Genomic DNA, 14,899 nt, shown 5'->3' with positions numbered 1-14,899 from the left:
CTCTGGGAACCCCCAATGAAATGTCCCGTGCCACCTGTTCCTGACCGCTTGTTTTTTCCTCTCCTCTTAAGTGAGGTCCTACGGTACTTGCCTTGCTCGCTGGGGCTTGTTTCACTTCCCTAAAACCCTCACAGCCATTCTGGTGGTCACAAATGGCTGGATTGCATCCTTGGTTCCGGCTGACTGGTATGCCATTGCGTGGCTATAGCCCATCTTCTTTCTGCACTGGTCCCTTGCTGGGCTCCAGGGAGGCTTCCAAGTCTTGGGTAGTGGGAGCGACGCTGTGGTGAACTCAGCGGTGCACATGTCTCTTTATGCAGGAGAGTTTCCGAGTTCTTTGGATCAACACGCCGCAGAGGAATAGCTGGATCATATGGGACATGGATTCTTCAAGTTCTGAGGCAGTTCCACACCGCTTGGCGTAGTGGCTGCACCGGTCTGCACTCCCACCAACGGTGCAGGAGGCTTCCCTTCTCTCCACCTCCTCTCTGACACTTGTGGCTTCCTGTCTGCTTCCTTATAGCCATTCTGACCACAGTGAGCTGCTGTGCCCTTGCAGTTTGCATTTGCATTGGCCTGAGGCTTAATGACGGCGAACAAGTGTTCATGCACCCGTTGGCCCTCTTTCGATCTTCTTGGCAGAAATCTCTGTTTCCATCTTCTGCCCAGGTTTTCATTGGCTTGTTGTTTTTTTTTTTTTCTTGTGGGGACGTGCGAGTTGATTGCATCTTTGGGCTTTTCACCCCTTGTCCGATGTGTGGTTTGCAAACATCCTCCCCCAGTCGTTGTGCTATCTTTGCATTCAGTCGATGGTTTACTTCACTGGGCAGAGGCGTCCGCATTTGACGTGGTCCCATTGGTTTCTTGTTGACTTGGTTGCCCTGGCCCAGTCGGACTTGCTTCTTCCAAACAGGCGGCTCAGACAGATGGCAAAGAGCACTCTGCCTAGGTCTTCTGCTACAAGGTTCACGGTTTCAAGTCTGGCATTCAAGGCTTTGATCCATTTCAGGTGGTGTGTGTGCCAGGTGTAACATCATGGTGGACTCTCGTTGTGTTCCATGTGGCTGTGCAGGCTTCCCAGCACCGTTTATGGTAGAGGCTCTCCTTTCTCCGCTGTCTCCTCTTGGCTCCCTGGTCGAAGATGGGCTGTCCATGTACGTTTGAGTTGGGCTCTGGGTTCTCGATTCTGTTGCATGGGTCTGTGTGCCTGTTTTGGGGCCCAGACTGTGCCGTCTCGGTACCTAGTGCTTCGTCCTATATGTTGAAATCGGAAAGTGTGCCACGTCCTGCTTTTTTCGTTTTCCTGAGGATTCCTTTGCCTAGTCAGGGTCTCTTGTTGCTGGCTAGAAGCTTTAGGATGCCCTCTTCTGTCTCTGTGGGAAACATTGCTGCAACTTTGACTGGGATTGCATGGAATCCAGAGATTCCTTGCTCTGGTAGGGACGTTTCCAGTGTGTTGCTGCTTCCACTCCTAGATCCTGGAATCTCCTTCTTTCTCCTTGTGTCCTCTTGAATTTCTTCACCCCAACGTTTGTTAGTTTTCCATTGCCATGGCTTTCACCTGTTTTGCTAAGTTTCTTCATAGAGATCTCATCCTTCTCACTGGCATGCAGTTTTTCACTTTTTCTTTTCAGCTTCAGTTTCTCTATGCTTTGCAACTTTGAATCGGTTTTGTTCTGGCACAAGTGCATCGCTGAGCTCACATCTGCTGGCAATGCTCCTGTATTTGCTGTGGAAGTCTGGCCCTGTCTAACGTCCCTTCCCATCTGCCTCTACACTACCTCGGACGCCTGCCCCAGAAGGCCTGAAGCAGTGGTGAGCAGGCTCACCCGAGGGTCCACCCGGCCCACCCCGGGCCACCGACCCAGAAGGTGCGGACCTCACCGCTGCACCACCGGCCGGCCCCTTTCATGTTCCGTTGGCAAGCTGCAGTTGAGGGCAATGGGACTTGAATATGCTACTTGAGCCCAAGTCTGGCACTGTGTAGATGAGGCCAGGTTGTTTTTCGGGTCCACTGCGATGTCAGAGGATTTGTCAGAATCGTGTCTCTGCTGTCCCGGCAAGCTTCACGGACACACGGTTTCCTGGCCCGCTTGGAGCAGTCTCATAACTCACCCTTCCCACTTAGCCCAGCCTTGACCTTCGCTGCCGTCTTTTGGCTTGTGAATTTCTCTGCCTTTCAAACGTTCCAGCAGAGTCTGTCTAAAGACGGACATCATCTTTCATTGTGGATTATCCAGGGGTGATTTCTGTTCGCCTTCCATTTTCTGGGACCTTTGTCTCTTTTCCATTGGAGAATCGTCATGGTATTTCTCAGCTATCCCCCTTAGACATGCTTATCAGTCCGTTCCCCTTCATTCCAAGTGATTCGTTTTGCATTTCTGGAATCACCGTATGTTCTCTAGGCCGAGGTGTGAGTGCTTTCGTGACTCTTGGTTGTTGTCTTTGAATTTGCACCGGTCACTTGAAGGAGTCTTTGCTGTCCTAGCCTGGGTCAAACTAAGCACTGGGAACACGTGGTCATCTGGGTTGGTTTGACATCCTGAGGTCAGAAACTCCAAACTCGAGGTGGTCCTGGCATCCCCCTTCACGGACACAATGTTTCCAAGACAAATTAGATGAATGTGATGAATCCCTCTCTCCAGGAAAGATATTTTTCTGTCTCCTTTCCGGATTTGGGAAGTTTCGAACTTCACCCCTGATCCTGGAATGTTCCCCCAGGTGCCGTCTAGATACGGGCTTCCTTTCTTTCTATAGGCTGTGCCATTTGTTTGCCTTACATCCTCAGCCCTGGCCTGTTTATTTTTCTTGAAACAGAATTGTAATGTTCTCATTTTCAGCCCACTTCCTTACATGTGGTGTCAAAACACATAATCCATAATACTTCTATGGCAAGAGGTAGGGGGAGAGAATTTCGATGGAGGCAAACTGAGCACACTAGCCTGGGCGGGCAGCCTTCACGAAGGAACGAAGCCCTGTGGAAAAGGGTGCTTTTCAGCACCCTTGTAGAGCACTTCCAAACCAAGAGACATAGCCCAAGCGTGACGGGGCTCCATTCCTTCAAGGCTTCCAAGACATCTCTTGGGACACATTAGCATGTACCCAGTGGGCCCCCGCGACGCCAGAGCTATGGAAATGAGACTGATCTGCAAAGAATGCCAGGGGCCTAGGAAAGGAGGCATCGAGTCTTCTCTTCAACGTCCTCAAGACCTCATTCTTGACTTTGGCTTATGCTTAAGGCAGAAGGACCACGTAGGTCTGAGAAGGCCCAAGTCCGGCCTCTTGCTTCCAATCAAGTTGCAAGCTTGAATCAGCATGGCCTCCCCATAGACTTGAATAGATGACAACGTTCTCCTCTCGGGGCTTGTCCCTCTATTCTCGCTTCTTGCCAAGGATCCCTTTCCTACCCCTCGAATCAGCGTCTGTTTTATGTCTTCCAGTTTCTGTGTCCGCTTTCTGTTTCTCAAAGCTGTTTCTGGGTATCCCTCCCTTTAATAGCCTAGCCTAGGCCAATCCTCGGTCTGTAACCGTGCGGCCATCTTGGCGGACATGATCCTCGTGATGTCATAAACAACCTCAAAATTCGAAGTTGTCCTGACAACCTGCATGCACACAGAGTTTCAGAGCCATCTCAGGCCAGTCCGACTCCTCACCCTTTCCAGGTAGGATAGTTTTCCTTTTTCTCGATTTCTTGTCGGTTTCTGACTTGCTCCTCGCACTTTGGAAGGCCTGCTACATTCTCCCTAGACACTGGTTTCTGTCCTGTAAGATTATCCCGGGTTTTACCTCTTACATTTTATGTAGATGACCAAGTGGGTGGACGTTCCCCAGAGAAAGTCCTGGACTCCATCCCAAGTTGAAGTTGCCCGGGCAATCCTCTGATGCGCAATGATCGTGTCATCTCCTAGCACTCTGCCGATTCCACCTTGGCAGGTCCCATGTTTTCCTTCCTGCTTCCTTTGGGGAAGTGTACCAGATGCGTTCATGGATTGTAAAAGCCTCACGGTTCTTTTTCTGGTGCGTATTAGAAGGTGACCTCACCATTGCTACTTAGTTTATGATCCCTGTCCACACCGTACCATGAAATCTATATTTCCTAACACTGCTAATGTAATCTGCACCCGTGATGTGAAACAGTGAGGCCTGGGCCGGCCAAGCGGAACGTGGGCGCTTACCCGCTCCGCCACAGGGCCGGCCCTGAATTGGGCTTTTGGACCAACCTTTGGCCTGAGCTTGGGAACACGTGGGCCTGTTTGGATTATTCGTGAAGGTGATTAGTAGTATCATCCTGCACGGTAACCTTTTCCGTGGGTGAATGGGTTTAGCAGGCAGCATGTTCTGTGGGTAGTATTCCTCTTCATCTATTTGGAATGGTCTACCTTTCTGTAGCATCAGTACGCATTTTGAGGTGATTTTCCAGCCTTGGAAGTTCACCTTCTCTAATCTCTTTCAGCCCCAAAGCTTTATGCCGTCATTCTGGACCCCATTTTGGATTTTTTGCTTTGAGGTGAATTTATTGCCGCAACCCTGCATTAGAACATCCTACATCTCCGATTTGCATCCTCATCGATGTAGACTTCCGTGTAGCTGACATCATCTTCCCCTGCGTAAGCCTAATAGCAGGCCCTCACCACACACTTGTGCCTCAGCATCTGTTTCACCCTCTCACACCTCCCCGCTTTGTCTCTGGGAACCCCCAATCAAATGTCCCATGCCACCTGTTCCTGACCGCTTGTTTTTTCCTCTCCTCTTAAGTGAGGTCCTACGGTACTTGCCTTGCTCCCTGGGGCTTGTTTCACTTCCCTAAAACCCTCACAGCGATTCTGGTGGTCACAAATGGCTGGATTGCATCCTTGGTTCCGGCTGACTGGTATGCCATTGCGTGGCTATAGCCCATCTTCCTTCTGCACTGGTCCCTTGCTGGGCTCCAGGGAGGCTTCCAAGTCTTGGGTAGTGGGAGCGACGCTGTGGTGAACTCAGCGGTGCACATGTCTTTATGCAGGAGTGTTTCCGAGTTCTTTGGATCAACACGCCGCAGAGGAATAGCTGGATCATATGGGACATGGATTCTTCAAGTTCTGAGGCAGTTCCACACCGCTTGGCATAGTGGCTGCACCGGTCTGCACTCCCACCAACGGTGCAGGAGGCTTCCCTTCTCTCCACCTCCTCTCTGACACTTGTGGCTTCCTGTCTGCTTCCTTATAGCCATTCTGACCACAGTGAGCTGCTGTGCCCTTGCAGTTTGCATTTGCATTGGCCTGAGGCTTAATGACGGCGAACAAGTGTTCATGCACCCATTGGCCCTCTTTCGATCTTCTTGGCAGAAATCTCTGTTTCCATCTTCTGCCCAGGTGTTCATTGGCTTGTTGTTTTTTTTTTTTCTTGTGGGGACGTGCGAGTTGATTGCATCTTTGGGCTTTTCACCCCTTGTCCGATGTGTGGTTTGCAAACATCCTCCCCCAGTCGTTGTGCTATCTTTGCATTCAGTCGATGGTTTCCTTCAATGGGCAGAGGCGTCCGCATTTGACGTGGTCCCGTTGGTTTCTTGTTGACTTGGTTGCCCTGGCCCAGTCGGACTTGCTTCTTCCAAACAGGCGGCTCAGACAGATGGCAAAGAGCACTCTGCCTAGGTCTTCTGCTACAAGGTTCACGGTTTCAAGTCTGGCATTCAAGGCTTTGATCCATTTCAGGTGGTGTGTGTGCCAGGTGTAACATCATGGTGGACTCTCGTTGTGTTCCATGTGGCTGTGCAGGCTTCCCAGCACCGTTTATGGTAGAGACTCTCCTTTCTCCGCTGTCTCCTCTTGGCTCCCTGGTCGAAAATGGGCTGTCCATGTACGTTTGAGTTGGGCTCTGGGTTCTCGATTCTGTTGCATGGGTCTGTGTGCCTGTTTTGGGGCCCAGACTGTGCCGTCTCGGTACCTAGTGCTTCGTCCTATATGTTGAAATCGGAAAGTGTGCCACGTCCTGCTTTTTTCGTTTTCCTGAGGATTCCTTTGCCTAGTCAGGGTCTCTTGTTGCTGGCTAGAAGCTTTAGGATTCCCTCTTCTGTCTCTGTGGGAAACATTGCTGCAACTTTGACTGGGATTGCATGGAATCCAGAGATTCCTTGCTCTGGTAGGGACGTTTCCAGTGTGTTGCTGCTTCCCCTCCTAGATCCTGGAATCTCCTTCTTTCTCCTTGTGTCCTCTTGAATTTCTTCACCCCAACGTTTGTTAGTTTTCCATTGCCATGGCTTTCACCTGTTTTGCTAAGTTTCTTCATAGAGATCTCATCCTTCTCACTGGCATGCAGTTTTTCACTTTTTCTTTTCAGCTTCAGTTTCTCTATGCTTTGCAACTTTGAATCGGTTTTGTTCTGGCACAAGTGCATCGCTGAGCTCACATCTGCTGGCAATGCTCCTGTATTTGCTGTGGAAGTCTGGCCCTGTCTAACGTCCCTTCCCATCTGCCTCTACACTACCTCGGACGCCTGCCCCAGAAGGCCTGAAGCAGTGGTGAGCAGGCTCACCCGAGGGTCCACCCGGCCCACCCCGGGCCACCGACCCAGAAGGTGCGGACCTCACCGCTGCACCACCGGCCGGCCCCTTTCATGTTCCGTTGGCAACCTGCAGTTGAGGGCAATGGGACTTGAATATGCTACTTGAGCCCAAGTCTGGCACTGTGTAGATGAGGCCAGGTTGTTTTTCGGGTCCACTGCGATGTCAGAGGATTTGTCAGAATCGTGTCTCTGCTGTCCCGGCAAGCTTCACGGACACACGGTTTCCTGGCCCGCTTGGAGCAGTCTCATAACTCACCCTTCCCACTTAGCCCAGCCTTGACCTTCGCTGCCGTCTTTTGGCTTGTGAATTTCTCTGCCTTTCAAACGTTCCAGCAGAGTCTGTCTAAAGACGGACATCATCTTTCATTGTGGATTATCCAGGTGTGATTTCTGTTCGCCTTCCATTTTCTGGGACCTTTGTCTCTTTTCCATTGGAGAATCGTCATGGTATTTCTCAGCTATCCCCCTTAGACATGCTTATCAGTCCGTTCCCCTTCATTCCAAGTGATTCGTTTTGCATTTCTGGAATCACCGTATGTTCTCTAGGCCGAGGTGTGAGTGCTTTCATGACTCTTGGTTGTTGTCTTTGAATTTGCACCGGTCACTTGAAGGAGTCTTTGCTGTCCTAGCCTGGGTCAAACTAAGCACTGGGAACACGTGGTCATCTGGGTTGGTTTGACATCCTGAGGTCAGAAACTCCAAACTCGAGGTGGTCCTGGCATCCCCCTTCACGGACACAATGTTTCCAAGACAAATTAGATGAATGTGATGAATCCCTCTCTCCAGGAAAGATATTTTTCTGTCTCCTTTCCGGATTTGGGAAGTTTCGAACTTCACCCCTGATCCTGGAATGTTCCCCCAGGTGCCGTCTAGATACGGGCTTCCTTTCTTTCTATAGGCTGTGCCATTTGTTTGCCTTACATCCTCAGCCCTGGCCTGTTTATTTTTCTTGAAACAGAATTGTAATGTTCTCATTTTCAGCCCACTTCCTTACATGTGGTGTCAAAACACATAATCCATAATACTTCTATGGCAAGAGGTAGGGGGAGAGAATTTCGATGGAGGCAAACTGAGCACACTAGCCTGGGCGGGCAGCCTTCACGAAGGAACGAAGCCCTGTGGAAAAGGGTGCTTTTCAGCACCCTTGTAGAGCACTTCCAAACCAAGAGACATAGCCCAAGCGTGACGGGGCTCCATTCCTTCAAGGCTTCCAAGACATCTCTTGGGACACATTAGCATGTACCCGGTGGGCCCCCGTGACGCCAGAGCTATGGAAATTGAGACTGATCTGCAAAGAATGCCAGGGGCCTAGGAAAGGAGGCATCGAGTCTTCTCTTCAACGTCCTCAAGACCTCATTCTTGACTTTGGCTTATGCTTAAGGCAGAAGGACCACGTAGGTCTGATAAGGCCCAAGTCCGGCCTCTTGCTTCCAATCAAGTTGCAAGCTTGAATCAGCATGGCCTCCCCATAGACTTGAATAGATGACAACGTTCTCCTCTCGGGGCTTGTCCCTCTATTCTCGCTTCTTGCCAAGGATCCCTTTCTTACCCCTCGAATCAGCGTCTGTTTTATGTCTTCCAGTTTCTGTGTCCGCTTTCTGTTTCTCAAAGCTGTTTCTGGGTATCCCTCCCTTTAATAGCCTAGCCTAGGCCAATCCTCGGTCTGTAACCGTGTGGCCATCTTGGCGGACATGATCCTCGTGATGTCATAAACAACCTCAAAATTCGAAGTTGTCCTGACAACCTGCGTGCACACAGAGTTTCAGAGCCATCTCAGGCCAGTCTGACTCCTCACCCTTTCCAGGTAGGATAGTTTTCCTTTTTCTCGATTTCTTGTCGGTTTCTGTCTTGCCCCTCGAACTTTGGAAGGCCTGCTACATTCTCTCTAGACACTGGTTTCTGTCCTGTAAGATTATCCTGGGTTTTACCTCTTACATTTTATGTAGATGGCCAAGTGGGTGGACGTTCCCCAGAGAAAGTCCTGGACTCCATCCCAAGTTGAAGTTGCCCGGGCAATCCTCTGATGCGCAATGATCGTGTCATCTCCTAGCACTCTGCCGATTCCACCTTGGCAGGTCCCATGTTTTCCTTCCTGCTTCCTTTGGGGAAGTGTACCAGATGCGTTCATGGATTGTAAAAGCCTCACGGTTCTTTTTCTGGTGCGTATTAGAAGGTGACCTCACCATTGCTACTTAGTTTATGATCCCTGTCCACACCGTACCATGAAATCTATATTTCCTAACACTGCTAATGTAATCTGCACCCGTGATGTGAAACAGTGAGGCCTGGGCCGGCCAAGCGGAACGTGGGCGCTTACCCGCTCCGCCACAGGGCCGGCCCTGAATTGGGCTTTTGGACCAACCTTTGGCCTGAGCTTGGGAACACGTGGGCCTGTTTGGATTATTCGTGAAGGTGATTAGTAGTATCATCCTGCACGGTAACCTTTTCCGTGGGTGCATGGGTTTAGCAGGCAGCATGTTCTGTGGGTAGTATTCCTCTTCATCTATTTGGAATGGTCTACCTTTCTGTAGCATCAGTACGCATTTTGAGGTGATTTTCCAGCCTTGGAAGTTCACCTTCTCTAATCTCTTTCAGCCCCAAAGCTTTATGCCGTCATTCTGGACCCCATTTTGGATTTTTTGCTTTGAGGTGAATTTATTGCCGCAACCCTGCATTAGAACATCCTACATCTTTCCGATTTGCATCCTCATCGATGTAGACTTCCGTGTAGCTGACATCATCTTCCCCTGCGTAAGCCTAATAGCAGGCCCTCACCACACACTTGTGCCTCAGCATCTGTTTCACCCTCTCACACCTCCCCGCTTTGTCTCTGGGAACCCCCAATCAAATGTCCCATGCCACCTGTTCCTGACCGCTTGTTTTTTCCTCTCCTCTTAAGTGAGGTCCTACGGTACTTGCCTTGCTCCCTGGGGCTTGTTTCACTTCCCTAAAACCCTCACAGCGATTCTGGTGGTCACAAATGGCTGGATTGCATCCTTGGTTCCGGCTGACTGGTATGCCATTGCGTGGCTATAGCCCATCTTCCTTCTGCACTGGTCCCTTGCTGGGCTCCAGGGAGGCTTCCAAGTCTTGGGTAGTGGGAGCGACGCTGTGGTGAACTCAGCGGTGCACATGTCTTTATGCAGGAGTGTTTCCGAGTTCTTTGGATCAACACGCCGCAGAGGAATAGCTGGATCATATGGGACATGGATTCTTCAAGTTCTGAGGCAGTTCCACACCGCTTGGCATAGTGGCTGCACCGGTCTGCACTCCCACCAACGGTGCAGGAGGCTTCCCTTCTCTCCACCTCCTCTCTGACACTTGTGGCTTCCTGTCTGCTTCCTTATAGCCATTCTGACCACAGTGAGCTGCTGTGCCCTTGCAGTTTGCATTTGCATTGGCCTGAGGCTTAATGACGGCGAACAAGTGTTCATGCACCCATTGGCCCTCTTTCGATCTTCTTGGCAGAAATCTCTGTTTCCATCTTCTGCCCAGGTGTTCATTGGCTTGTTGTTTTTTTTTTTTCTTGTGGGGACGTGCGAGTTGATTGCATCTTTGGGCTTTTCACCCCTTGTCCGATGTGTGGTTTGCAAACATCCTCCCCCAGTCGTTGTGCTATCTTTGCATTCAGTCGATGGTTTCCTTCAATGGGCAGAGGCGTCCGCATTTGACGTGGTCCCGTTGGTTTCTTGTTGACTTGGTTGCCCTGGCCCAGTCGGACTTGCTTCTTCCAAACAGGCGGCTCAGACAGATGGCAAAGAGCACTCTGCCTAGGTCTTCTGCTACAAGGTTCACGGTTTCAAGTCTGGCATTCAAGGCTTTGATCCATTTCAGGTGGTGTGTGTGCCAGGTGTAACATCATGGTGGACTCTCGTTGTGTTCCATGTGGCTGTGCAGGCTTCCCAGCACCGTTTATGGTAGAGACTCTCCTTTCTCCGCTGTCTCCTCTTGGCTCCCTGGTCGAAAATGGGCTGTCCATGTACGTTTGAGTTGGGCTCTGGGTTCTCGATTCTGTTGCATGGGTCTGTGTGCCTGTTTTGGGGCCCAGACTGTGCCGTCTCGGTACCTAGTGCTTCGTCCTATATGTTGAAATCGGAAAGTGTGCCACGTCCTGCTTTTTTCGTTTTCCTGAGGATTCCTTTGCCTAGTCAGGGTCTCTTGTTGCTGGCTAGAAGCTTTAGGATTCCCTCTTCTGTCTCTGTGGGAAACATTGCTGCAACTTTGACTGGGATTGCATGGAATCCAGAGATTCCTTGCTCTGGTAGGGACGTTTCCAGTGTGTTGCTGCTTCCCCTCCTAGATCCTGGAATCTCCTTCTTTCTCCTTGTGTCCTCTTGAATTTCTTCACCCCAACGTTTGTTAGTTTTCCATTGCCATGGCTTTCACCTGTTTTGCTAAGTTTCTTCATAGAGATCTCATCCTTCTCACTGGCATGCAGTTTTTCACTTTTTCTTTTCAGCTTCAGTTTCTCTATGCTTTGCAACTTTGAATCGGTTTTGTTCTGGCACAAGTGCATCGCTGAGCTCACATCTGCTGGCAATGCTCCTGTATTTGCTGTGGAAGTCTGGCCCTGTCTAACGTCCCTTCCCATCTGCCTCTACACTACCTCGGACGCCTGCCCCAGAAGGCCTGAAGCAGTGGTGAGCAGGCTCACCCGAGGGTCCACCCGGCCCACCCCGGGCCACCGACCCAGAAGGTGCGGACCTCACCGCTGCACCACCGGCCGGCCCCTTTCATGTTCCGTTGGCAAGCTGCAGTTGAGGGCAATGGGACTTGAATATGCTACTTGAGCCCAAGTCTGGCACTGTGTAGATGAGGCCAGGTTGTTTTTCGGGTCCACTGCGATGTCAGAGGATTTGTCAGAATCGTGTCTCTGCTGTCCCGGCAAGCTTCACGGACACACGGTTTCCTGGCCCGCTTGGAGCAGTCTCATAACTCACCCTTCCCACTTAGCCCAGCCTTGACCTTCGCTGCCGTCTTTTGGCTTGTGAATTTCTCTGCCTTTCAAACGTTCCAGCAGAGTCTGTCTAAAGACGGACATCATCTTTCATTGTGGATTATCCAGGTGTGATTTCTGTTCGCCTTCCATTTTCTGGGACCTTTGTCTCTTTTCCATAGGAGAATCGTCATGGTATTTCTCAGCTCTCCCCCTTAGACATGCTTATCAGTCCGTTCCCCTTCATTCCAAGTGATTCATTTGGCATTTCTGGAATCACCGTATGTTCTCTAGGCCGAGGTGTGAGTGCTTTCGTGACTCTTGGTTGTTGTCTTTGAATTTGCACCGGTCACTTGAAGGAGTCTTTGCTGTCCTAGCCTGGGTCAAACTAAGCACTGGGAACACGTGGTCATCTGGGTTGGTTTGACATCCTGAGGTCAGAAACTCCAAACTCGAGGTGGTCCTGGCATCCCCCTTCACGGACACAATGTTTCCAAGACAAATTAGATGAATGTGATGAATCCCTCTCTCCAGGAAAGATATTTTTCTGTCTCCTTTCCGGATTTGGGAAGTTTCGAACTTCACCCCTGATCCTGGAATGTTCCCCCAGGTGCCGTCTAGATACGGGCTTCCTTTCTTTCTATAGGCTGTGCCATTTGTTTGCCTTACATCCTCAGCCCTGGCCTGTTTATTTTTCTTGAAACAGAATTGTAATGTTCTCATTTTCAGCCCACTTCCTTACATGTGGTGTCAAAACACATAATCCATAATACTTCTATGGCAAGAGGTAGGGGGAGAGAATTTCGATGGAGGCAAACTGAGCACACTAGCCTGGGCGGGCAGCCTTCACGAAGGAACGAAGCCCTGTGGAAAAGGGTGCTTTTCAGCACCCTTGTAGAGCACTTCCAAACCAAGAGACATAGCCCAAGCGTGACGGGGCTCCATTCCTTCAAGGCTTCCAAGACATCTCTTGGGACACATTAGCATGTACCCGGTGGGCCCCCGTGACGCCAGAGCTATGGAAATTGAGACTGATCTGCAAAGAATGCCAGGGGCCTAGGAAAGGAGGCATCGAGTCTTCTCTTCAACGTCCTCAAGACCTCATTCTTGACTTTGGCTTATGCTTAAGGCAGAAGGACCACGTAGGTCTGATAAGGCCCAAGTCCGGCCTCTTGCTTCCAATCAAGTTGCAAGCTTGAATCAGCATGGCCTCCCCATAGACTTGAATAGATGACAACGTTCTCCTCTCGGGGCTTGTCCCTCTATTCTCGCTTCTTGCCAAGGATCCCTTTCTTACCCCTCGAATCAGCGTCTGTTTTATGTCTTCCAGTTTCTGTGTCCGCTTTCTGTTTCTCAAAGCTGTTTCTGGGTATCCCTCCCTTTAATAGCCTAGCCTAGGCCAATCCTCGGTCTGTAACCGTGTGGCCATCTTGGCGGACATGATCCTCGTGATGTCATAAACAACCTCAAAATTCGAAGTTGTCCTGACAACCTGCGTGCACACAGAGTTTCAGAGCCATCTCAGGCCAGTCTGACTCCTCACCCTTTCCAGGTAGGATAGTTTTCCTTTTTCTCGATTTCTTGTCGGTTTCTGTCTTGCCCCTCGAACTTTGGAAGGCCTGCTACATTCTCTCTAGACACTGGTTTCTGTCCTGTAAGATTATCCTGGGTTTTACCTCTTACATTTTATGTAGATGGCCAAGTGGGTGGACGTTCCCCAGAGAAAGTCCTGGACTCCCTCCCAGGTTGAAGTTGCCCGGGCAATCCTCTGATGCGCAATGATCGTGTCATCTCCTAGCACTCTGCCGATTCCACCTTGGCAGGTCCCATGTTTTCCTTCCTGCTTCCTTTGGGGAAGTGTACCAGATGCGTTCATGGATTGTAAAAGCCTCACGGTTCTTTTTCTGGTGCGTATTAGAAGGTGACCTCACCATTGCTACTTAGTTTATGATCCCTGTCCACACCGTACCATGAAATCTATATTTCCTAACACTGCTAATGTAATCTGCACCCGTGATGTGAAACAGTGAGGCCTGGGCCGGCCAAGCGGAACGTGGGGGCTTACCCGCTCCGCCACAGGGCCGGCCCTGAATTGGGCTTTTGGACCAACCTTTGGCCTGAGCTTGGGAACACGTGGGCCTGTTTGGATTATTCGTGAAGGTGATTAGTAGTATCATCCTGCACGGTAACCTTTTCCGTGGGTGCATGGGTTTAGCAGGCAGCATGTTCTGTGGGTAGTATTCCTCTTCATCTATTTGGAATGGTCTACCTTTCTGTCGCATCAGTACGCATTTTGAGGTGATTTTCCAGCCTTGGAAGTTCACCTTCTCTAATCTCTTTCAGCCCCAAAGCTTTATGCCGTCATTCTGGACCCCATTTTGGATTTTTTGCTTTGAGGTGAATTTATTGCCGCAACCCTGCATTAGAACATCCTACATCTCCGATTTGCATCCTCATCGATGTAGACTTCCGTGTAGCTGACGTCATCTTCCCCTGCGTAAGCCTAATAGCAGGCCCTCACCACACACTTGTGCCTCAGCATCTGTTTCACCCTCTCACACCTCCCCGCTTTGTCTCTGGGAACCCCCAATCAAATGTCCCATGCCACCTGTTCCTGACCGCTTGTTTTTTCCTCTCCTCTTAAGTGAGGTCCTACGGTACTTGCCTTGCTCCCTGGGGCTTGTTTCACTTCCCTAAAACCCTCACAGCGATTCTGGTGGTCACAAATGGCTGGATTGCATCCTTGGTTCCGGCTGACTGGTATGCCATTGCGTGGCTATAGCCCATCTTCCTTCTGCACTGGTCCCTTGCTGGGCTCCAGGGAGGCTTCCAAGTCTTGGGTAGTGGGAGCGACGCTGTGGTGAACTCAGCGGTGCACATGTCTTTATGCAGGAGTGTTTCCGAGTTCTTTGGATCAACACGCCGCAGAGGAATAGCTGGATCATATGGGACATGGATTCTTCAAGTTCTGAGGCAGTTCCACACCGCTTGGCGTAGTGGCTGCACCGGTCTGCACTCCCACCAACGATGCAGGAGGCTTCCCTTCTCTCCACCTCCTCTCTGACACTTGTGGCTTCCTGTCTGCTTCCTTATAGCCATTCTGACCACAGTGAGCTGCTGTGCCCTTGCAGTTTGCATTTGCATTGGCCTGAGGCTTAATGACGGCGAACAAGTGTTCATGCACCCATTGGCCCTCTTTCGATCTTCTTGGCAGAAATCTCTGTTTCCATCTTCTGCCCAGGTGTTCATTGGCTTGTTGTTTTTTTTTTTTCTTGTGGGGACGTGCGAGTTGATTGCATCTTTGGGCTTTTCACCCCTTGTCCGATGTGTGGTTTGCAAACATCCTCCCCCAGTCGTTGTGCTATCTTTGCATTCAGTCGATGGTTTCCTTCAATGGGCAGAGGCGTCCGCATTTGACGTGGT

Source organism: Equus asinus, chromosome 28, assembly GCF_041296235.1.
Source record: "Equus asinus isolate D_3611 breed Donkey chromosome 28, EquAss-T2T_v2, whole genome shotgun sequence".
In the NCBI taxonomy this organism is placed as follows: Eukaryota; Metazoa; Chordata; class Mammalia; order Perissodactyla; family Equidae; genus Equus; species Equus asinus.
The sequence above is the reverse complement of the archived record's forward strand: the minus strand, read 5'-3'. Positions refer to the sequence as shown.